Below are 23,909 nucleotides of genomic sequence, written 5' to 3'. Positions count from 1 at the left end.
TTCTTTATATGGTAAAGGATGCACTGCCATCCTACAGTGTAAGCAAATACACCGAGAGGAATACAATAGAACTCATACCTAAAGAAACTGTATCAACAATTGATACACTTCAAACTCTTCAGTTGGCTTAGAGATGTTACTGTTACTGGGGAGATGCACTCTTCACCTGACTACATAAAGTGCAAGTCATTTCAGAGGAAAAAAAAAATTGACAATTAATTAGACACTAAGTATAAACTTGTATAATCCTAGTATGAGATGAGAAGCTCTTTAAACAGAAAAACATTAACATTACTTTACGGCTCCATAACAGTTGAACCATCACTGAAAGACCTGCCTGTTTACATGGCTTGGTTATGCATTTTTAAATTAAATCTTGCTAATAATTCGAGAAATTCATGATACTGTTTGCTTTCTGGGATGTAGGAAGAGATTAAATAGCTCTAAAAACATCAGGTCTTCTAAGATGCACTATAACTGATAACGGCTAAATAAATTTCCCTTATTACTAAGAAAAATAATTTTGCAGCAAAATATCCATGAAGTTCTGTATAAATAAGTCTGGTATTTTTATTATTATTTTTAAACTGTAACACATTTGCATCAGTATAACTTGAGAAAAAGAGTTGACAACTTTCTGTTTCATTCAAAAGAAAAAAAACCACTGACCTTGAAACTTCCCTCTTATTACAGCAGCTCCTCCAGCTTTTTTTTTATAAGTCTCCAAGGCTACTATTGTTCTGGAACCAGCTTACAGTGCACATTACAACTGATGTTATTCTGGATGCTGAACTGTTGGCGGAGGTGGGGGTGGGAAGATCAGATAGGCTCCACAATAGTTCCTCCATCCATTCCTACAAAACCACGAAGCCTCTTTATGCCATAGAAACTAATTCTTGCACAACTCACCAGTGCATGAAATGCCAGAAAAGATCCTTTCCTACAGCACACAACACCAAACTACCACTTCTCCTGAACTCCATCTTCTACACTCTTCCTCCTCATGCTCTGCCTCTTCTACACTCAAGAGTTACTGCCGGAACAAAACCCAATTTGTTGCAGATGGCTAACAATTTTCCATGTACAGGCAAGAAGTTATGTAATGCATAACTCTTGCTGTGCTCCCTTGTCTTAGTAAAGAGGAGAAGATAATTCATAGAAAAGAACATGGAAATACTGGGACAGAGGGAGACATGGGCAATAAGAATAATTGAGTGTATTAGAAAGGACTAAAAGAAGGCAACAGGAAGGGAAAGAATGTCTGTCAGATAGGAGGGGAAGGAAGTGACTGTATATCACCTCAGATAAAGTTTCCCAGTTGCTTTAGATTCCTGTTCAGTTACAAAGAAAGCACTTCCACAGAGAGAAAAACCAAGACTCCTTAAGCCCCTGTAGAATAAAATCCCCACACAGCCCCACAAACTTGTCATTCATCCACTGGTAAAATCTTAGTTCTTCTTTCTTCAGTCTGGTACTACCACCACATCACCCAGTACAAAAACGCTGAGTAACTTTCTGCCTTTGTTTCCAACTGCAGTTAAGATATTCAAATGCATTTACAGGTTTGCCTCTATCTTCAGCTTTTCCTCAGAATTTATAGCAGCAAGATCTCAAACGTTGTGTATTTTACATAGCGTAGCATTTGGTATGAAATTAAATTAGAATAGGATTGGATTAACTCAGAGGCTACTGTTTGTCCTAGAAGGCATATTCCTACCCTTCAGACAAATCAGAGGCTGCTCTCTACCTGATAGTATTAGGCCTTAAGTCACAATAAAAACATTCTTTACAAAAATAGCTAAAGTAAAAGCTTTTTGTAACTTGCAAGATTTGCAACAACTGCACATTAAGTGTACATGATTATACAGTTTAAAAAAAAAAACTCAAAATTGATTTCACTTTGTAATTAATGTTCTATGAACTTTTTTGAGTTATACTGCACTGTAGATTCCAATGGTACATACAAGATGTCACCTTATTCTCTCCAAGAGGGACAGACTTCTCTCCAAAATAAGCAACATTAGATACTTGTAATTGTATCACCAAGAGTTAACAGTGCATATTAAGTACATCTGTTATAAACAGTTTTATCAGTATCAATGACTAAATATTATTTAGAGCAATGGAAATTATTGTGTTAATTATTTTTGTACTCTCCACTTCATATTTGCTATATCAAAGAACTTTGTATGCACATTTACCAAAGAACAAGTGTTCTGCCCGAAGATATTATTTCTGCTGGAAAAGTGTGCCTAGGGAGCCAGAAAGCTCTCTGAAATAATGCTGCTTCTCAGACTGAAGTTTTAATTCTTGTTTATTCTTCAACCCTTTGACATAAACTTCACAATAAACTACCTGCTTGTATGCTACTTGTCTAGGTTCCCCTTTCTCCTATCTCCAATCTCACAGAAGCAGATAATCCTCATGCATCCAAAACGTTAGCGACAAAAGTTCTGAAATCATATTTCTTAGGTGATTTTGAACAGAACTTTGTACCCACCGAATAATTCATTAAAGGTTCAGTAGGTTATAACACACTCAAAGCTGACAGGATGCTCAAGATTTGTTTTTATGCTAAGCCAAGCACAAACAGGCATTGAAAAACACTTTCCATACTACTGAAAAAATTCTGGAGGCATTCAGTCTGCAACTCACCGTTCAGAAAAAAGAAAAAAAGATTTCCACCACTACCACACCTACAGCTTTAGTTTTGTTTCTTCATTGGTAAACAATAAATAATATCTCAGGTTGGATATTGGAAAAAACTTCTTCTCCAGAAGGGTGGCCAGGCTCTGGCACAAGCTGCTCAGGGAGGTGGTGACACCACCATCCCTGGAGGTGTTCAGGAAATGCGTAGATGTGCTATTTAGGGATGTGAGTTAGTGGGCTGGTGGTGATACACTGCTAGTTGGACTGTGTGATCTTAATAGCCTTTTCCAACCTTAGTGACTCTATGAGTCTACAATAATCTTTCTACAATCATCTGCTGATTTTCTGGAGGGTAGCAGTTGCCCTCCAAAGAATGAGTTAGAAAAATTTAGAATAAGACTAGAATAAGACAATTTAGAATAAGACAAGTTGAATTCCAGCTCAGACGCTTACAGTCTGGCGAGTATAAATTTATAAAGCCATTGACAACTAATCTCTCAACAGAAGAGAGTGTTTCAGGTTCTCCTAACAAATACACACAATTGCATCTTTAGTCACATGTTCAAAAAACATCACTTATTCACTGCAGAGACACAGAACACATTTTTCTGTCTGAAAGCTCTGTGGAAAGTCATGACATGCACATAAGCTTGACTGTCATCAAGCATATACTATACACTATGTGAACAACAGTTTCTCAGCTGTGCACAAAAAAAAGGTTAATCCCATTCGATTTCACACTAAATGCTATACTGGCATACAACAGCAAACACCAAAGCTAACAAAAAAGCCAACGCAAATCTTAGAAAGCAAGGCAGCAAAACAGGCAATCAGATAAATGCTTTTATTTGATTATCCCTAACTTCAGTGCTGTAAAGTTTGCCAGCTTGCACCCCTTTCTCTTTCTCCATAGCCCACAGTTCATGTCCAACAGGACTAGTTCTTCTGGCATAGCAATGAATGCGAAAGGATTTTAGCTCAAGCACTTCCTCCTAGCTGTGACTAAAGGTAACACTTCAGTGCTTGTTGATGATGGATTTGCAAAAGCTAAACTGGTTGGAATGTAATAGTTCATTCCAGACAAGTGCTTCAGGCCAGTATTTCAGCCAGAATTTCTTGCTAGAACAACTTGTCATTTTCAAGAAATATCAATTATGTTTTCCTCCTCACCTTCTTTCCTCTTTTCCCTCTACCCAGAAGAGTTTGTCTCTTCCATACAGAAGAACAAATACCTATTTTTCTGTCCGGTTATAACTGGATGTCCATACACACACTCTGAAGCTTGATGGTGTGAGGTAAATCTCACGTGGCTACTGGTGAGACTGGTTTTTGTTTACAAACATTCCCCTAAACTCAGAAAAGCTAAGATTTTTCTCTTTTGTTCTTCAGAGATTCTAATCTACTTCCATTCATTTCCCTTAGAACTAAGCTTCTCAGAAAAATCCATCTCCACAGAATACATGACATCAACATTATTTACCATCCTCTCGGGGAAAAGAGTATAGCAAGAAAAAAAAAACACCTGTATAATCAGCATCACCAAGCAAAGTTGCATTTAAGTTGTACAGGCAATATTCTAGTTGATGATTCTTTGCTAGATGTGGGTACCATCATTTTGAGAAGGACAGGAAGTCAGTGGACCTACAGTTCATCATCTGCATAATGGACTTCATCAGTCAGAAAGAATATTTTAATGTTCAGAACATGATCTGAGTAATGCTGCAACACTATGGACATTCACATTCTTTCACTCTTCTCGTTTCTTCTTTTTTGCTGTTTCTTCCTTCATCCTCTTCCTGCCCTCACACCTGCACTTACCCCGCTATCCCAATTCTAGCCAAGCACAGGAAAAAGGCACACCTCTTAGCCCTTGGTGAGCAGTATCCTGGCTCCATACAGTGTTTCAGCATCCCTTTCCATTTGTAGAAATGTCAGTGGAAGCAGTATTCTAAAAAGCATAGAAACTCAAGAGAAAACAATGTCTTTGAAACCAGAACATCTTTTGCTATATCTAACTACAGTTTTCACAAAGTAGAATATATCTCTGGATAAAAGAAACATTTATTTTCTTTCCTAGGTAGATAGACACTTCTCCTAACTTGCATTTTAGAGCTGTCATAGGGAAAAAAAAAAAAAAAAAAAAAAAAAAAACAACACTATGGGTCTAGGTAAATGACCTAATCATTAGGTTTATTCAAAATCTATTGGAATTAAATTGGAAATTTAATTGGAAGAATTAAATTGGAATTTCTTCAGAAACTTCCCATGGCTGTTTGTTGTAGATTCTTTCCATTCACGCTGAAAGTCTAGAACACAGCTGGAGTAAGTACGGAAATGAAAGTCAACTTACCGTAGCTACTTGAGGAAAAAGAAAGCTAGTTCGTTAAATTCAGAGACCTTGTCAATCTGGCTTCAGAGTCTGGTACTTGGAGCAACCAAGGTGAAGCCAGATCAGAAGTTAAACTGCCAGTCACACTTTTCCTTCTTGGACTTGTGTGCATCCTCTGTGGAGCTTCTTATTGCACTTACTTTTGAAAGCCTCCATGCCCACTCCATGGAGCAGACATTTGCCTCATAATGCAGTTTATCTGTATTTCACTCAAATTATGTAAGAAATAAGTTTTCTCTTTCCATTAATCGCTGTAAGAGAATTTGAGCTTTGAGAAAAAAAGTTTAAAGTTAAGCTCTTATCTTGTTCATTGATTCTATGTCTCTTACCTATACTGTAGGTTTGCATAGTTATCTTTGACAACTCTTGCTACCATTGTACATTTATGCCTAGAAGAGCATTTATAACTTCATGCCACCAGCCTGAATGGAAGCTCCGTTATCTGTTACCTAGCTGAGAACAAACAAGATAAAAGGTTCCTCTTAAGTCTAAAGAAGACTCATATATTCATTTGATAAAGATTTGCAGGGTGGGGCTAACAGGTGACTTAACATAGGTCCAGCAATGTGATAGTTAACTACAATCCTGACATTGAATAACAGACAGGTTTGGTCCCTTTCAGAATTCTAACTACAGCTACAAAATCTAGGAATATTTCCACAGGGAAAACAGAGGGAGGAATCAAGGTCCAGTGACTATACTATACATATTTTAGATCATTTAATATCCATTTGGTGAAGTATTACCATAGACTTCATGCAGACTTGTCAAGCTGATTAATCCAGTTGATATACTACAACTCAAATAACATCAGGAACATGTTTTTAGAATAATCTTTTGGCTACTCCTGCTTATTGTAAGAAGTGGAACAGATGAGACTAGGCTGGTGTTGGTACTTCGGTCTGTCACAGCACGCAACATACTTTTAGATATTTTGCACATTCAGAAATTGTATTTGCTCTTCCTTAAGAATTTATTATATGCTGTTGTATTAACTTTAAAAATTAAAATAACAGTTAGTGAGCAAATATTAATAGAAATGAGGAGCTCATAGCACATACATTTCTGGAAGATGCAGACAGGAAATTACTTCAGAATTTGCTTCTTAAGGACTAAACAGTTGGAAAGGAAAAAACAAACCGTACCACAAGCATGTTTGGAAAAGAAGATTCTGGAAGGAACAGGCTTCTACTAGCTTCCAGTCATAGGCTTACAAAGTTGCTCTGACATTTGCACAGAACTCACGAAGAAAACAGTCCTCTTCTAAACTTTGCATTAAGTTCTACACCTAACTTAATTGAAAGCAAGTCTTCTATGCTATAATGGACATTAAATTTTCAGCTACTGCAGCTTTTAGGCCGCATGTTACAGGAGAGCACTTTTATGATAGACATCCTATACAGCATCGTGTACATTTATTTTTTATATTAAGCCACTGGCAAGCAGTGATGCACGAGTTTCTACCCAAATTCACAAGCTGACAATAACTCCCTGTGTACAGAAAAAAACTGCCATCTTTTGTTTGACCGAGGTAATCAAGAAAAAAAAACTTTAGATTCGACCTTATTTAAGACAAGAAACATTTAAAGTCATATGACAGGACTTTCTTCATTATTGAAAAGCAGTGTAGTGAAAGAGCTGTCACAGAATCATTAAGATTGGAGAAGACATCTAAGATCATCTAGTCCAAGCATCCATCTACCACCAACAGTGCCCCCTAACCCACATCCCTAAGTACCACATCTACACATTTCTTGAACATCTCCAGGGACAGTGACTCCACCACCTCCCTGGGCAGCCTGTGCCAGTGCTCCAATCACTTCATCAGAGAAGAAATTCTTCCTCACATCCAAATTGAACCTCCACTGATGCTACTTGAGGGCATTCCCTCATCCTCTCAACTCCCACTGGTACACTATTTCCTTTCCTGAATAAAGGAGACTGCTGCAGCCTGCTCAAAAGGTCTTCTCTCATCAGGAGAGAAACAGAAAACTTTCTTCCAGCACATTTTTCATGAAGGTATTTGGAACACTTTATCACTACCTATACTTGGTTCTGCTCAGTCAGTGCTTTATATTCTGGCTCTCAAAATAGTATCCCAAAGGGAGAAATATGTTTTCTTTAGATAAAGATTCATTTTGTTGTATCAAACCTGAGGCTTTGTCCCAAATGCACATACATCTGAGACAGAGAACAAAAGCACAGTTTTTGACGGGATCTGACCACAGGAATGTAAAACTGCTTTTTATAAGACCCAGTAAATGTGAGAAGCTTCATGCACGTGCAGTCTTGATATTAGAGGGCCCTTCTCATTGCCTTTTGAATATATCTAGAAGTCTGACTTGAAAACTCCCCAAGATGCGCATAAAAAAGGTAGAAAGCCTTTTCAGCACGTAAGATGGCATTGCCAAATGCAGGACTCAACACTTCAAGGTTCCCAGAAAGCAGTTTGTAGACATGAAAGAAATTTGTGGGCATTAAAAGCTCACTGAATTTTTACATTAATTCTCCCTCTCCACCACAATCCAGTGTCTCAGTTTGCTGTGCCTACATTATATTTCAGTTACTGCAGCATTAGCTTTTCTCAGAAAGAAACATAGGTTTCTTCCCATGGGAGGAAAAAAAAAAAAATAAATAAAAAGCTCTTCCTTACTACCAAAACCAAAGTCTATTTCTGTCTGTGTTTACAGAGATTAGTTTTCATTTCCTTTTCCCCTCCTTGGTTGTTACAGCATTTGACCTAGTTCTTATCACACTGACTTAAGGCAATATTAAAAAATATATATATTCCTAAGCAGGCACTTATATACCAGTTCATAGAAAATACAGAACTACCTGTAAATAATTTATGAATGCTAACCTTGAAGAGTAATATGAACCTAATAGCAAGGGACAGGCAGAAGCTAGATACAAAGTCGGCCAGATGCAGCTTGATGCTCATATGCAGGTGCATAGCAACAGCAGGCACAGGATAGGAACACTCTTGTAGAGGTATTAGTCACTATTTAGTTTAGAAAGCGATACAGGAAAAAGCAACTTACCATTTCTGAAGGCTCAGGGACTCTTGAGAACAGTATGATCTCCAAAAAGAGATAGTGCTACCTCAACTGCTAACCCTTAAATGGGGCTGAGGAGGGATGGACCCTGGTTCTAGTCCTTCCAGTCACTCAGGTGCACTGCTTGCATCTGTGCTCTCTGGATTACTCACACCTTCTCACCTGGTGCTCAATCACTGGTTCTAGCCCTGACCTAACAATTCTCATACAGCATGTTAAAGCATAAGCAGCCAGAATACAAGCAAGTATATGACCAGGATAATACAGTCCTTAACTATTTCAGATATCCCCTAAATAAACAATGCAAGTCCTTTTAGTCACTTTTCTCAGGCATGCTAAATACGCGTTGGTTAAGTTCTTCATGAATTTACTTTGGGGAAAAAAGAAAAAAGAAGAAAGAAAGAAAGAGAAAGAATCCTTTCTGCTATTTTACAGAGGAGATACAAGAACATTGTACAAGATATACACAGGGACAACCAACTAGACTACCCAAACATGCAGATTAATAGAATTTATGGAGAGGGAGATATGCCTCATACCTTGATAGCTGCATTTCTGACATAGCCAAATACTTTGAAAAGAAACATCAGAGTAAGAAAGGAAGAACTCAGGGCTTCAGCATAATACCAGAAATCCTGCTTTGGCTTACAGAAAACTCACAGACAGATGAGGCCAAACCAGTATAGGCATCTCCACGAGATACTGTCTGGCTGTCTCCCACATCCAGACCGTTGGGTGGCTTTGAAAGCCCCTCAGCTGCAATTGCACAGGGCTGCACACAGCACACCCCATCTAAGGTCTGACTCCCTACAGCTGGGCAGGTAGTAACGCACTCCCAGTGCTGCGGCAGGCAGCAAGGCCCCTCAACAGCTCTCACACAGCTTCCTCCTCTTCCAAATTTATTTGATCTGGAACAGTAAACAGTCTTCTGTGATAGTACAGGTGAAACCTCCATCTTTGCAATATATTTTACATTGATAAATGTTGTTCCATGGCTATCTTGAAAGACTATTTTTCAGGGAGTAATGTCTCCAGTGCCGAAGGCTGATGGTTGCACAAGGATTGCCTGGGCTGGGTTTGGCTGATCTGTGCAAAACAATACACCACATTTGATAGGGTTTGCATGGACCACTGAGTTCAGCTTTCAGCCTGCCTTACTGTATGGCTCAGGCTATGTGAGTCTGTGCTGCACTAGCAGAAGACTCTGATAAAATATTAACAAGTATAAAATAGTCAAAGCATTACCCACACTATCCTGTACTTGAGGACTTGCATCTAAATGTTTGATGTCACGAGGGGATATTTTTCTCTTTCTAAGTGCGTATAACTCTTGTAATACTAAATGAGAATACGTTCCACGGTGTCACACTAACACATTCATTGACTATCCATCAGCAGAAAAAAGGGTCTGACTCACAAGACCAAAACAGAATGCAAATATAAGAATTTTCTGTTTGAGAAGAAGAAACACCACAGAGAGAATCCCTTTGTCACATTCTGTGAGAGCTCCCCCAGGAAGTAACATGAAGTCACATAGCTTCCAGATTTTATAAAGCAACTTGCCATATTTATATGTGCTAAAAATCTAGAGACTTATTTTAGGGTAAAATAGGGAATAAAGGTAGGGCCACACAAGATTTCGGATGACTGCTACTAAAAAAAGGCTGGCAACATATAAACATTTTTATTGGTCTCTGAAGTTAAAAAGGCAATCAACATGAATTACACTACTGGCTTAAAGGAAGGCAAAAACTTTGGAGCCTAAAAAGAGAACATTGCAAATATTATTGCTAAATATAAAGTGACATGGCTGAATTTATAAGTCTTACAAAACTGAAAAGGACAATGACATACTAAGAGAAGCAACGTAGTGACAGGGCTAAAAGTAATGAAAGATATTTCAGAAAGGAGAGTGATTATTTAAGAGAAACACAAGCAAAGATAGGGACATTGACTAACTTGGGGAAGTGTTTATCTGATCACCCCCTTTCTGATACCTGATGACCTATTTATGTTAGCCAGGACACACTTTTCTTCTTTATGATTTATACAGTTGGCTATTTACATCTTTGTCCTTATATGCTCCATATTCTGAAAAGCAGCATCAAAATGTGCGTTTACTGTTGTCCTCAAAAATGACTTCTATTATCTCCTAGTTTCTCCATGAAATGTTTAGATTTGCTTATTTTATTAAGATTATATATACACAGCATGCTTTCTCCTCCCAAGGGAGAGAGAGATGTTTTGTCTAACTTTCTCACTGATACATTGAAATGTTTGGTGCTAGAAATATCATTATCCAGATATGCTGTTTTGTTTTTTGTTTTTGTTTTTTTTTCCCTTGGGTAAGTGGCTGAGTCTTTAGAGAACTTCATTTTCTACCATAGGAAAGATCACCTTTCAAACTGTTTCAGAGTGATTCAATACCAGCCAGCTGTAGTTATAAAATCACATTTCCTAGGTCTTTATATTATAATGCCACTAGTAATAAGAATATTCTGGGTTTCCATTCTTATAACCATAGCCATATAACTTTGAAATAATGATCATCTCTAGTAATTGTATGCTAACTGGTGACTGACTGCAAAATTGATAATTCACTCTGAGAAAAGCTAAAAGTCTTTATGCAGCAAAAAGCCTCACAGCTTTAATAAGAGACAGATTTGTAGGATTGGCACCCAGTAACACCCAGCATGTTTTGGCATGTTTTGTACTTTGTGTTTTCCAGTGCTTTGCACACTGAGGAAGAGCAAAATTGCTGCTTCTTTCTGTAAGCTCCAGTTTGGAAATCTATCATGGAAAGAATAGAAGCGACTAAATGGACCTGAGAGAACCATATTATGAAGGTGAGAAAAATTAAACCCACATTTGCAGGAAAAATTTACGAAACTTTCAACCATTTTCACAGCAATTACCACCATTTATGAACTTCTTTAAAATTAGTTCTCATAAGAAGTATCATAGCGTTACTTTAAAGACAAAGCTGATGGGATTAAGAATAAATTCACCACTTTGAATACTATTTCACATAATGAATTATATCAACTAAGACTGGGCAACTTCTGTTAGAGATAAATTTAGCACAGGAAATACTGACGACTCACTTTGCACTGAGTTCAGTTACATTAAATCTTACAGCAGAAAACACCAGACTTGGCTCTTCCAGCAGAACACAAAAAGAAGATTGCAAGTAATGGATGTTTCACACAAGTCAGTTCTAGCACTGAGTACTGGGTTTTTGATCATACGATGTACAAGAGTTAGATTTCAGCCTGCACCGCATTGGGTATTCATGTATGCAAGGAAACACTCCATTAGTCAGCTCCCAGTAGGCCTTTTGTTTATTCCTGTGTTACAGCATTTTTAATAGCAAATTTCTAAGAACAGTTTTCTTTTGGCTATCAGAACATCATAATTTTCAAGTGAAATGGGAGTTTAGGGGATAACAATTGGTGGAAAATGCACACCAAATATAAGTCTACATTCATTATATGTTAGTGCTGAGACCTTTTTTAGGTGCCTCATTTATCACCTATGACAAGTTTTAGCATCTTAAGAATTCACTTACATCATCACTCCTATATCACAAATTGTAAAATTAGAGTTTTTACTATGAAACTTAATCTATTTTGACTCAAATTATTTACAGTTTTAATAGATGGCAGTATGCAGATCCTCTCTTCTGAACTATAAGAAAGGATCTAGCAAACATGGAAGTGATTTTGTTAAACTCATACAAGCTCATAAGTCTCAGGAATGGGTTTAAAATTTTCTTCATCTAATTTTATATTACTTCTTCCCATTTTATTGTATTACTGTGCTCAAGGGGCAACAGACCAATGAAAAGTGGTTCTGTATTACTCATATCATTTCATGTTGAGAGCAAAATGTAGTGACACAGGTGTAAATAGAGGATTTTGTCCTTGTTACATGGCTCAAAGCTTAACTCATAAATAAAAGTAAGGAAAAAGAAGGCTGAATTCTTGCCTTATTTAATTCCCCATGCGGCAATTCTATTGTTCAATTAATTTTTTGTAATTGCAGAACCTGGGAAATGACTTAAATTTAGGCAGTTTTACTGGCATTTTTGCTCTTAAATTTAGATCACTGGCTTGTTAAATACATCCTTTAGTTATATGGCCATGAACTGAATGGCTATTAATCTATTTGACATGATAATTATGCCTGTCATTGAGTTTACAGCTTGCACTTCGAACAGAGCACTTCAGAATGCTACCTATTCAGAAACCTTTTTGTTAACCAAGTAAATAGTTTTGAAGGTCCATGAGATTACTGATATATGAACCAGTGATTCAGTACAGCCAGTGTTCTTGATATGGACCACTTATTTGTCTTTAGCAGCGGCAACAGAAGTATGCCAGGTGGTAAGTCCATGACACTGTGCAGCTGCAAATCACTTCCATTGAATCACAGAACCATAGAATGGCTTGGGCGGAAAAGACCTTAAAGACCATTCAGTTCCAATACCCTGCTGTGGACCACTTGCAGCCCCCTAGATCAGGTTGCCCACAGCCCCATACAGCCTGGTCTTGAGCGCCTCCAGGAATGGGGCTCCACAGCTGCTGTGAGCAGCCTATGCCAGTGCCTCACCAGCCTCTGAGTAAAGAATTTCTTCCTAATATCTTATCTAACCTCCCCTCTTCCTGTTTAAAGCCATTTCTCCTTTTCCTATGACTACATGCTCTTTTAAAAAAATTCATCTCCAGCTTTATTGTAGGCCCCCCTCTAGGTACTAAAGGCTTCAATGAGATCTCTCCAGGGCCTTCTCTTCCCCAGGCTAAACAAACCCAGCTCTCTCAATCTATCTTTCCAGGAAAGGAGCTCCAGTCCTCTGATTATCCTCATAGCCATCCTCTGGACCCACTCCAATATATCTACATTATTCTTACACTGTGGCTCCCAGGGTGCTTACTGTCCGCAGTAAAGGTGCTTCATCATGTTGGTTCCTTCCTTAGATTTATTTCAATTGAATAATGCCTTACATAATAGGTTGCTTTCATTTCAGTACATATGTACTGCAACAGAACCCATTTACCTCCATTTTCAGCAAGTTTATGGCAAACAGCATGGAAGTGGTCAGGGGTTTAATTTTGTGCCAGTGCTGGTCATTGAGGATAACGCAGCCCCTTTTGCTGTTGAATTCCAAGATGGAGTTTTCACCCTTAACACTGATAAAATGCATCATGGTGGTATACAGGATGCAATGCATAAATTGACTCCCTCCTGCACATATAGGAATGTTGGGGCACACTCTGCATAGTAGATGCTCATAAATATTAGAGGAAGTTCTCTCCATTAGAGCATCACACTAAGTAGTATTTCTGCTGCTGAAGAGATGGTGTTTTGACTTTTTTATTGATGTTTTGCTCAGAGGTTTCCCACTTTGTGTCCCATGTCCTTTGCCATTCACCAATACTTCAGAGTTAGCTCTAACTACAAGATGCTTTAGGATATAAATCAGTCACACGGGTGTTCCTTCCTTCTACCTTGCTACTTTTCAAAGGATCACATTTGGACTCTTGAGTCCAGAAAGACAGAAGAAACTTAAATTTCAAGCTAACAGCTGTAAAATCTTCCAATTATTACTTATTTAATAATTGACATCAATTAATGTCATCAAAGAGGAGATAAATGAGAGAAGAAAAGGAACATACACATGACAATCCTATTTATTAGACAGATTGAGTAATAAGTGTCTGTTTATTTTTCCTGAAGGTAAAAAAATATATCAGAAGACACATACTTTTAAAAATGTTTCCCTTAGAATTATAAGGAGGAAATTTCAGTTTCTGGTTTTTAATGAAAAAAATTAAAGAGCCATCATTCTATGTTTATGAACAATGCATCCTAGTGCCAGCCTCTGAAAAAAATAAATACAAACATTGGATAGTAAGTCTGAACTTGAGCCGCAGGGGTAGCAGAAATGGTTTCCACAAAACCCACTGCAGCAATTCTTCTCCAAGGGTATTACTATGGACTACACGAAAATGTACCATTTAAAAGTTCAAATCAGAACTTTCTTGGCAAATGAAGTAGTTTAACTGCGAAAGCAATTCAACATATTTTCAGCACTGGATCCTGGTCTCATAATGGAAAAAACACAAGCAATGTATTCTTAGGCCAAAGAACAGATTACTTTTTAAAATGTAAAGCCCAGCTTGTACCTGGGCTGCCTAGAATAAAATCATATTAATGGGCTGTAATGCAAGGTGACTTCATCTTCATGTAAACAGCTAATATTTAATTTAGGTATGTATGGTGAGCAAATATGTAAGTGTATTAATCTATTGCAATCTTCTGATGTATATGCAGCCGTGTGATTTGATTTGAATTGATTTTGCAACTGACTTTGGTGACCTCCAATAAAAAAAATTGTTGCACTCACCGCAAAGTGATTTATGATGGCAGGACTCTCTATTACATAAATACTTTCCAATGCATTAGTCAGAAATCAACTATCTTACTTCATGAAACCAATATAAATAATCAATTCTTATCTGATTTACCAGGATTTTATGCAAGGAAAAAGTATTCTACCTTTATGCCAAATGGAGTTAAAATGTTGATCATGTAATATGAAATGTCTCTATCTCAGTGTGTAGGTGCAACTAATCAAGATCAGAGGCTGCATTCAAGATTTTAGCTCTGATCAAAAAAAGGTTACACATTACAAGAATTAAATAAAGTACTTCTGCACTTATAGCTAAACACGCATATGCATATTTTGATAATAAATAGCGCTGAGCATTAACACTGTGCCATTTTGAATTTAAATGGCCACCTAGTTTAATCACAATGGAAAACTTAAGACATTGCTTAAATATGAGCATTTTACAAATGCCATTAGGAGACAAAGTCATTACTGGCAACACATTAGTAACATATATTTTATTCTAAAACATCCTGAAGCACTTTACTGTACGCATATGCTTGTGAATGCTAATATGTGCACACTGACATTATACATAGGAATCACTTCAATCATTATAGAGGCAGATACAAAATTTGCTTCCTGTGCACATGGAAACAGAGAATAACACATCTGCAGAAGCAATATGCTTTGTTTTTAATTTAAAAGGATAGATTCACTACTGAATCTATGGCTGCTTATTACAACGCGGAGACATTAAAAAGGGTTTTCAACCAACACCCACAAGATCATCAGTACTTCTGCCAGAATGTATTTTACCACAGACCAGTACCTTCTCTGCCTAGTTACAGAAGGCAGAAAGAGTAGGACACGGTATTATTTCATCCTTTAAATGCTAAAGGTTTATAAAGTGGGAACTTGACATTGACAATCAAAACTGCAATTCAGAAGCACCTCAGTTATTTGCTGTCTGAGCCAGAATTAGGTAAGCTCTTCTTTCATACCTCCAAGATGCTAAAATATCTAAGGTCATATTTCTGGGCAATCCCTACAGCTACTCTGGAGACAAGATGAGCAGCTTCACTGCCTAAATCAGAACTAATCCAGAAGTTAAGCTCTTGTCTATATCTCAATGCAAATCTGATCGTGCATGCAACCCAAATTTCATTTTGCTAACGAGAATTTTGATAAGTCATTATTTAACACATAATATCATAATTTAATCCATAACATAAAATGTACAGTCCCCAGTGCAAGGACAAGGAAGATGTGATTTTCCTCTTTCAGATATCCATTCCAGTCACTCAACAACAGACTTTTACTTTGCCTGAAGTCTCCATCTGAGCCATTTGCTTGGATAGTAGTTTTGCAGTAAAACTTAGAGAGATTGTCTGGTCATCTTTTATGGGCATATGACTTCCACATTCACCCTAGCCCCTTAAGTTGAAAACGTGGGGAAAAATGAAGGCATGAAGAACCTCAAGCAGAAAATAAAAATGATTCTGTATTTCCGTTTCTCTTTGATTTACTCATTATAATAACAAAAAGAGGTGATTTGCTTACTGAAATACTGCGAAGAAGTGATCTGGAGAGGGACATTTCCATGACACCTCCTCTTCTCTTGCAAGATATGCTTTACAAAGAAAGCAACTAAGTCATCCCAGACCTCTAGGTTCATGAAAAGACTTTCATGGCATTTTCTTGAGGAGTGCCTCAAGGAACATGGTATAACTCAGCATCTCTTGTACTGAGAGTTTTGGAGAGCTCTCAGCCACTGTGCAATGGCATTTCAGAGGACTTTTTCCTTGGCATGTCAACTGCACTGAATTCCCTTTGACAGTCCGCCAAACGTGGGCAGCGCTGAGCTCATGCTCCCATCTCTCTGAGATATACAGCACAGGCACAACCTTGCACAGCCTAGGAAGCCTAGACAACCTGTACAGGCTCTGCATGCTAATGCAACAGCCCACTACCCAAACACAAAGCATTGTAGAGCCCAAGTCCTTTTTAAGATTCAGTGCAAAGATGAATGATTAATAGCAAATCCAAGTCATGCTCAAGATTCTGTTGATGCATTTATGACCCCTATCTTCCCTCACTGAGGTGTAGGAAAAGGTCTTGTCTGCTGCTGTCAGGGATCTGAATTTCTGTAATACTGTCTGAATATATACAGGGTGCAGCTGTTACAAAACTGCCAAAGCCTAATACAGAGAGCTGCTGCTGACTGTATGCATACCTATACTGGGCTCAGCAGGAATCACCTGCCTGACTTTCAGCAATAAACAATGCTCACCTACCAACATCTGAGCTAGAGGACCAGTTTACTTAGCTATCAGCTTCTGGCATTCCTGTTCTTTCTTGGCACAGGTTAGACATCAGAGGGAGACTATTAACAGCGCGCACGGCAAGCACTACATAATTTGCCAGATAAGTTAGGACTGGCAACACTGAGTTCCACAGTATTTTCCTCCTGTAATGAACTGCAGGACCCTCTACAGATACCTGGAACACTGTGAGACAGACATGGGATTGAACCTGTCTCTCTTTCAGCCCCTTGAGCTACATCAGTAACTTTGCTAGCTGCCAGGAAATAACAAGCCCCTCTCTCTCTTTGAAGCAAAATATCTGATCTTGATCACAAAGTCTTTGCCTCACACTACTAACAAAAATTCAGGAAATATTTGATAGTTGTAAAGGAAAAAAAAAAGCAATTAAAAAAAAAAAAAACCCCACAAAGAAAACTCACAGAACTCTTTATGGTATTTTAGAATTTTGCCATCAGTTTCTCTTCTTCCTTGTCCATGATACAGCAACATGAAGGAAAGGATAAAAATATTTGTATCAAAGGATTTTCGTTTCAGAAAAGGATTATTGCTCTTACTAAAGGAGTTGAAAACATTTTCAAAAACTTGAACATCTACCATACCTATGGACTTTTTACAGTTGTTATATTTTTTATCTACTGGTAAAACGCTGTTGTATCTTCCAAGAGCTTCTACTTTATTGAAGTTTCTGGAATTAGAGTTTCTGTTCTTGCTGATATTTCCTAGCCCCCAGCATACCGATGGAATTCCACTACATTGTACCATCTTCATACAGATATAGTTACAGAAGACAACAGATGAATACAGGCTTAAACAGAAAATGAAATAAATAAAGTTAAGTAAGTGACAACCCCATAGAGGCACAGACAAAACCAGGCAGTTACAAGGAGGCATTTTCCTTAGGCAAAGATTGTTCAGCATGATGCACTGCAAGAATATTTTCCTCTAAGACTAGCTCATTATTTTTATGTTAATTTCATGAACAACAGAAGGTATAATACATGGTTCAACATTCTTCATTTCATCTCTTCTTATGTGTGCCTCTTTCATTTCATCTCGCACTGAGCTGAGGCATGTAGCATACACATTTTGCAATGTCATACAGTAGGTTTCCAGATGGGACAATAATACTGTCTTGATTACAAGGCATTTAAAGAGTGGATCAGGTAAAAGGGCAGTTTGCAAGGGCTAACATCTACAGAGATATCAAGTCAAGACAGGAAATCACTTTTAATTTGGCATCTCCTTATTTGCAACTTAGTCCTAAAACAGAATGCTTAAAAAGAAGAGCAATGACGCAAATAGTCCCCAGGACTCCTTAGGCTGAGGCTGACCAGCTGTTTCAAGCATAGCTGCTCAAGGACCATTGAGAGGATAAAGGAAAATTTTAGCTCCTGCAAATGGTTTGATTGTTGTTCATCTGGTTTTATTTTTCACTGATGACAATCTGCACTCAGGAGTAAGAAGTGCTGCACAAGCTAAGTGTATGACACTTGTCTGCCTTTCTAATGGCAGTGGTGAATGGCAACCAGATAGAATTGGGTTACACAAACTCTGATTTCATGGAGTTCATTTTTTAATGCACGTGCTATAAAATGAGACCTAAAAAATCCAAAAAGAACAATGGAACTATGTGTTCCAGCTTACACTATCGGGTGTTGTACTATTACAGAGAAAGAAATGACGTTTTGAAATTGCAATTCCTATGCCTTTTTCAAAACAAATGGTCAGGTATAAAGGAAATGAATAATGGAACTCCTATTAGTGCAGTGTGCCCTATGTTCAGAAATTTGCCTCAAAAGATGAAATGGCCACCTCCTTTGATGGAGTTTTTCCAGTAAAGAGCTAAAAAAAAAAAAAAAAAAAAAAAAGGTATAGGAGAAACAACCTGATGATCAGATTCTAAACTGTAGGTAAGACTTGTTAAAATGCTATTTTCCTACATTAACTATATATTTCTTGTACTGCCTGCAGATGTTACTTTCAAATGCCTTTTCTCCATCTTTTCTATTTTCTACAAATTATTTTGGTCTCGGAATGAAGTGAGCCCATTTATCTATTAGTTTCAGGTTTATCACATCAAATTAAACATGAGAATACTCAGTAATTACAAATCACTTCGCCCTGGAAAATGGGATAATGACAGAGTCCTTGAAATCAATGAAGGTTAAAGCTGCATGTTTATAACAACGTTTCTATAAACCACAGATAAGATGCTGATTAGGATATTATATCAGCTACAAAACAATTAAAAGTTATATTTAAATCTGAAGGAACAGGTTTATTTTGAGCACTGTGAGGCCTCACAAATGTATGTAGCAAATATACCACCTGATGTGATGTCAAATATAACAAACAGGGAACTTCGTTCAAACTTGTCTTATGCCCACACTCTTCTCACAGCTAATCATTCGGGGACATTAACTACATGTGAGATGTTACTGAAAATAACAGTCTGCAGAAAACTGATGGGTCCAGAGTTTTTTCCAATAGGAATGTGTAAAAGAACATTATGTCAGCAGCAGGTCGTATTTAGGTCAATTTTGCGACTCTTCATTATTAAAATGAATAGTCATCCTCTCTTGTCCTGCATGACAGAGATGCTGTCTAACACCTTTTTACCAAAAGACAAACAAAAAAAGAGCTCTGTATGCTTTGTTGTGAGCATATGGAAAGTCTTATGTGCTCATTTCCAGTAGTCAAATGTTACAAGTCTTTCTCAGACTGTACCTAAGGATGTGCTCGAAGGCTTTCCCAAACCCTCAGAAGAATATTATCCTTCTCCAACAGTCAGCAGCATACATGAGAGCAGTAGCAGCTTTTTTGTAACTGTAGTACCTGACCTTTGTAGAGCTATATTTTTTGTGGGCCCATGAAATTAATTCACCCCTTACAGCCAGCTTAACTTTAGCTTGAACAGCAAGCTTTAGCAGCAACAACAGGTATGTTCTAAATGCAGGATGCAACGCACCTGACATCAGGGAGTTTTCATGAAGGCTCCAGAATGTCCAAACCAAGAGAAAGTTTGCCAGTGACCTGCCAAGTTACCTAATTCCTTCACCTTCATACTGTTGAATATGTTAAATTTGCCATATGCTTAAATTAAAGCGCATGCTTTTCTGAATTAAAAGCTGACTTGAATTATGCCTGGCCTTTTTACTTTTGTTTTAAAACCATCTATTTTCCTGAGTGGCTTACTGAGGCAGCAAATTGTCCATATGGAGAATGCTGCAGCTAGAAATCACAAATTATTTCTGTTTTTCTTGCTTTAAGCAGCACTAAAGACAACTTCCATTTCAAATGCCTCCAGTTTTTTTTTCTCTTGAAAGCAGATCCAAGGAGGTAATAGCTTAGTTAGGAAAATCCATCATTGTTCACAGTTACAGGAATATCAATTCTACATTTTCCTGAACAACAGAATGTTAAGAATTTTCTACATCTGTAATCCACCTATCTAGATAAGTAAAACAAAAAAATGTTGAACTGAACATTCTCCATGAGAGCGTTATATTATTTTCCTGCCCTTCATCTGCTCTTTTCAATCAGCTTTCCCCTCTTCGTGTTTCCTTTAAGTATTAAGGACACAATTTCTGCACAAAGATTGTGAAGTTAATTTCCAGTGGTGGCAGCACTTTGTTATTATGTGGCTGTGATTCTGTTGCAACACAGAGGTCACCTCCGATCTCCTCCAAAGCTATCCTTCTAAATAACATGCCAGCTCTTTTCTGTCATTGGCATTAAAAAGGATCCAAGTTGTACATAGCATACATGGATAAGCAGAAACTATTTTTGACCTTTTCTTCATGAACTTCCATTATTAATAACCATGGCATTTGAAAAAATAATGCTTAAAGTTCCAGTTCAAACAAAAGTTTCATACAGATTTAATGATTTTGATGCAAGAAAGCCTGGATCACAGCCTCCTTTGTTTTGATCTCCTATATAATAATCTTCTCCAAAATGATATACACAACTTCCAATTTGCCACTGAACAACAATGTTCACACAAGCAATAGCTAATGCACTGTAAGCCTAAACTCTAATTTCTCTGTTTGAGTTCCTGCAATTAAATCTGAAATGTGCCTTTCAAGTGTTCAGAAACAATGTTCTGTAACACATTACTTACAATTAGTTAAAGATGTGTGGTGAGGTGGAGTTATTGTAGTACTCTTCAGGATCTTGAAGTAACAGGATTTTTTTCAATAATCTGTTTTCCTGGCCAACGGCTGGACTATGAAAGAAGAAAAAAACTTGACATTCTCCAAACAATGTAATATTAGTCACTTAAAATCAGATCTACCTTCCATTACATACACACAGCACTATCAGCATGTACACAAAGGAAGATGTTTGTTCAAATCTTCTGAGAAGTCTCAACCCATAGATTTGAACTAGACCTTCCTTTACATTATTTCTGTCTTATGTTTAAATTTACTCTCCTAAAGTATATTTTAACTACAGAATTTGATATATTATTTTTCACTTCCAGCTGTATTCAACTTTTAAATTTGATGCCCCAATCAATATCATCTATTTTTATGGTTGTGATTCAATTCTATGACTGAAAAGAAAATCACCACAGAATTGGATCTTACTGCTCCCTCTCTTTATGAACAACGATATTGCTGCTCTAAAAAGTTCAAAATTTAAAAGGACTAAGGTTTGGGGCTCATATGGTGAATGCTGGCCTGTCCATGACTCAGATGGCTGAGCACTGAGGTGTCAGTGCCTGGTTATCAAGGCAACAGAAATTTCCAGTCTTCTCACTCCTCTCATCTTTTTATCTGTGCCACTCCATGGCACCAGTGGGGAGCCTCTCCTGCTGGACTGGTTCCCACAGCACAGAGCTGCCCTGAGCCCCATAACTAAGTCCTGGAATGAAGGGGATGTGTCCTGAGCCCCAACACAGAATCAGAGAATCACCAAGGTTGGAGAAGACTTCCAAGATTATCTGGTCCAATTATCCTCTTACCAAGACTGCCCACTAAACCCCGTACCACATCTGTATGTTTCTTCAACACCTCCAGGGGCAATGACACCACCATCTCCTCTGTGCAGCCTGTTCTAGTGCCAACCAGTCTTTTTGAGAAGCTTTTCCTAATATCCAACCCAAACTTCCCCTGGGATAACAAAAGGTCATTACCTCTCATCCTATTGCTAGTCATGTGGGAGAAGAGGCCAACCTCTACCTCAGCACAATCTTATTTCCCGCAGTTGTAGAGATTGATAAGGTCTCCCCTGAGCCTCCTCTTCTTCAGACTGAACAACCCCAGTTCCCTCAGTGAATATCCACAAACTCTGTGCTTCAGACTCCTCACTAGCTCCATTGCCTTTCTTTGGATGAACACCAGGGCTTAATGTTTTTCTTGTAGTGAGGAGCCCTACTTTACTCAGTATGTGGCCTCACCAGTGCTGAGATGGAGGATCACTTCCCTACTGCTGCTGGCAACACTGTTTCTGATATAAGCTGGAATGCCTTGGGCCTTCTTGGCCACTTAGGCTCATTGCTGGCTCGTGTTCAGTTGAGTACTGATCAACACCCCCAGATCCTTTTCCTCAACACAGCCTTCTAGTCATCCTGCCCCAGAAACAGCCAGGAGAAACACACCCTAAAAACTAGGGAAAAGTTCAAGTTTTGAACAATAAATTCAGCAAATTAATAACCTGAAAGGAAGACACCTTTCCAAAGGATGTCCAACCAAGCAGAGAGTAAACACCATGCAATCTGAAGTATTATAAGGTATTCTCATAATTTTTATGAGTTTGCAAAATCAGCTAGCATATACATATATTTCTTGACAATTAAACATACATTAATTTCACAAATTAAGATTGATTCAGATTCAAATAAATAAATAGAGCAAAGAGACAGCCAAGGAAAAAAAAACCTTCAGAAATAAAGACTTTCAAACTGAAAAGGTGAATTTCAAGCTAGAACATATGCCTTAGGGAAAGCATACGAGAGCTCCTGAAAGTCAAGCTGGTGGGGCAGTAGTATTGGCAACAAGGTTACAGTTCTGTTTGTTACAGTAACCAAGAAGACCTTTGGGATGACTTAGGAGGTATTTCAACTGCTATTGAGCTCACTTAGGAACAGGGAGCTATTTTCACAGATAAACCAAACTGGCTTTAAATCTATAAACGAGCATACTAGACATCATTTCTCCATACTGATTTAAAAAAAAAAAAACAAAAACAAAAGCTTTTGGGTGTTACTCTTGCAAATTAGATTATGTTTGCAAATTAAACAATATAGCAACTCACTTTTAGGTAAACATGGCAGAACTTTTAACTCTGAGGGCAAGCAAGCATGAGAACCAATGACCATGGAATGGGCTGAGTCAGCAACCTTAAACGTTACAGATCTATAAATTACCAAAGCTGTTAGATGAACTACAGACCAATATTTATAAAAAATGCTACGTGATCATTCATCTCAGTGTAACTCTGTTACTATGCTTGTTTATCATTTTCAATCTGGGGCTCATCCGTGCTTTTAAAGTGAGAGCAACTCAACACTTTCAGACAGACATAGGGAAACTTTCTACATTATGCATCCTTCTACACCAATGACTAAGTAAAATTTCGTTTCTCAACCATATTGTGTGGAAAGTTATGTTGTTTAAACAACAGCTTTAGGCCCAGACAGATAAAACCAAAATAAAATGCAATTGTTATTTTTTTCTCTTAACCTTACTATCTGGGTAATAAAAGATTAATTTTCTCAAGTGAATCAAAGCAGCAGGCTTGTTCTGTGATTTTTTATTTTTTTTTTTATTTTTTGCTTTTGTTGGGTGGTAAGTTGGCAGCATTAATTGTATTAGTATTTCTGTCAGCACCCACAACAAATCTGCTTGTTTATGGAAGAAGTCAAATTCCAGCCTACTCTGGAATACTAAATATACATCCTTCATGACATCCGGATTTAAATCCAGCTACAACCTGGGATTGATGTATGGTTTACCTAGTGAAAAAAAAAATGCTCATAAAATTTCTGTTCCAAATATCATATACTAAAATTAACTGCAGACATTAAACCACAAACATTTTTTGCTTTTGCTTCTATCTTTCTGCTTTCTTTTGTAGCATCAAAGCCAATT

General features: G+C 37.7%; 1 protein-coding gene across 3 annotated transcripts in view; it reads left to right on the top strand.

The window, feature by feature from the left end:
• Nucleotides 1-23,909, top strand: part of LOC128080199 (bifunctional heparan sulfate N-deacetylase/N-sulfotransferase 4) — a 159,586-nt gene that overhangs the window by 461 nt on the left and 135,216 nt on the right. For 2 of the 3 annotated variants that reach the window (XM_052682163.1, XM_052682162.1), the window contains exon 2: nucleotides 10,823-10,940. The exons of the other annotated variant lie outside the window; for it this stretch is intronic. The gene's annotated coding sequence lies outside the window, so the exon portion shown is untranslated. The remainder of the gene's footprint in view (nucleotides 1-10,822; nucleotides 10,941-23,909) is intronic. 3 annotated transcript variants of the gene reach the window in all.

The sequence above is a fragment of the Tympanuchus pallidicinctus genome, unplaced genomic scaffold (genome assembly GCF_026119805.1).
Source record: "Tympanuchus pallidicinctus isolate F22 unplaced genomic scaffold, pur_lepc_1.0 scaffold2, whole genome shotgun sequence".
Lineage (NCBI taxonomy): Eukaryota > Metazoa > Chordata > Aves > Galliformes > Phasianidae > Tympanuchus > Tympanuchus pallidicinctus.
This window is presented reverse-complemented; position numbering and strand designations above follow the sequence as displayed.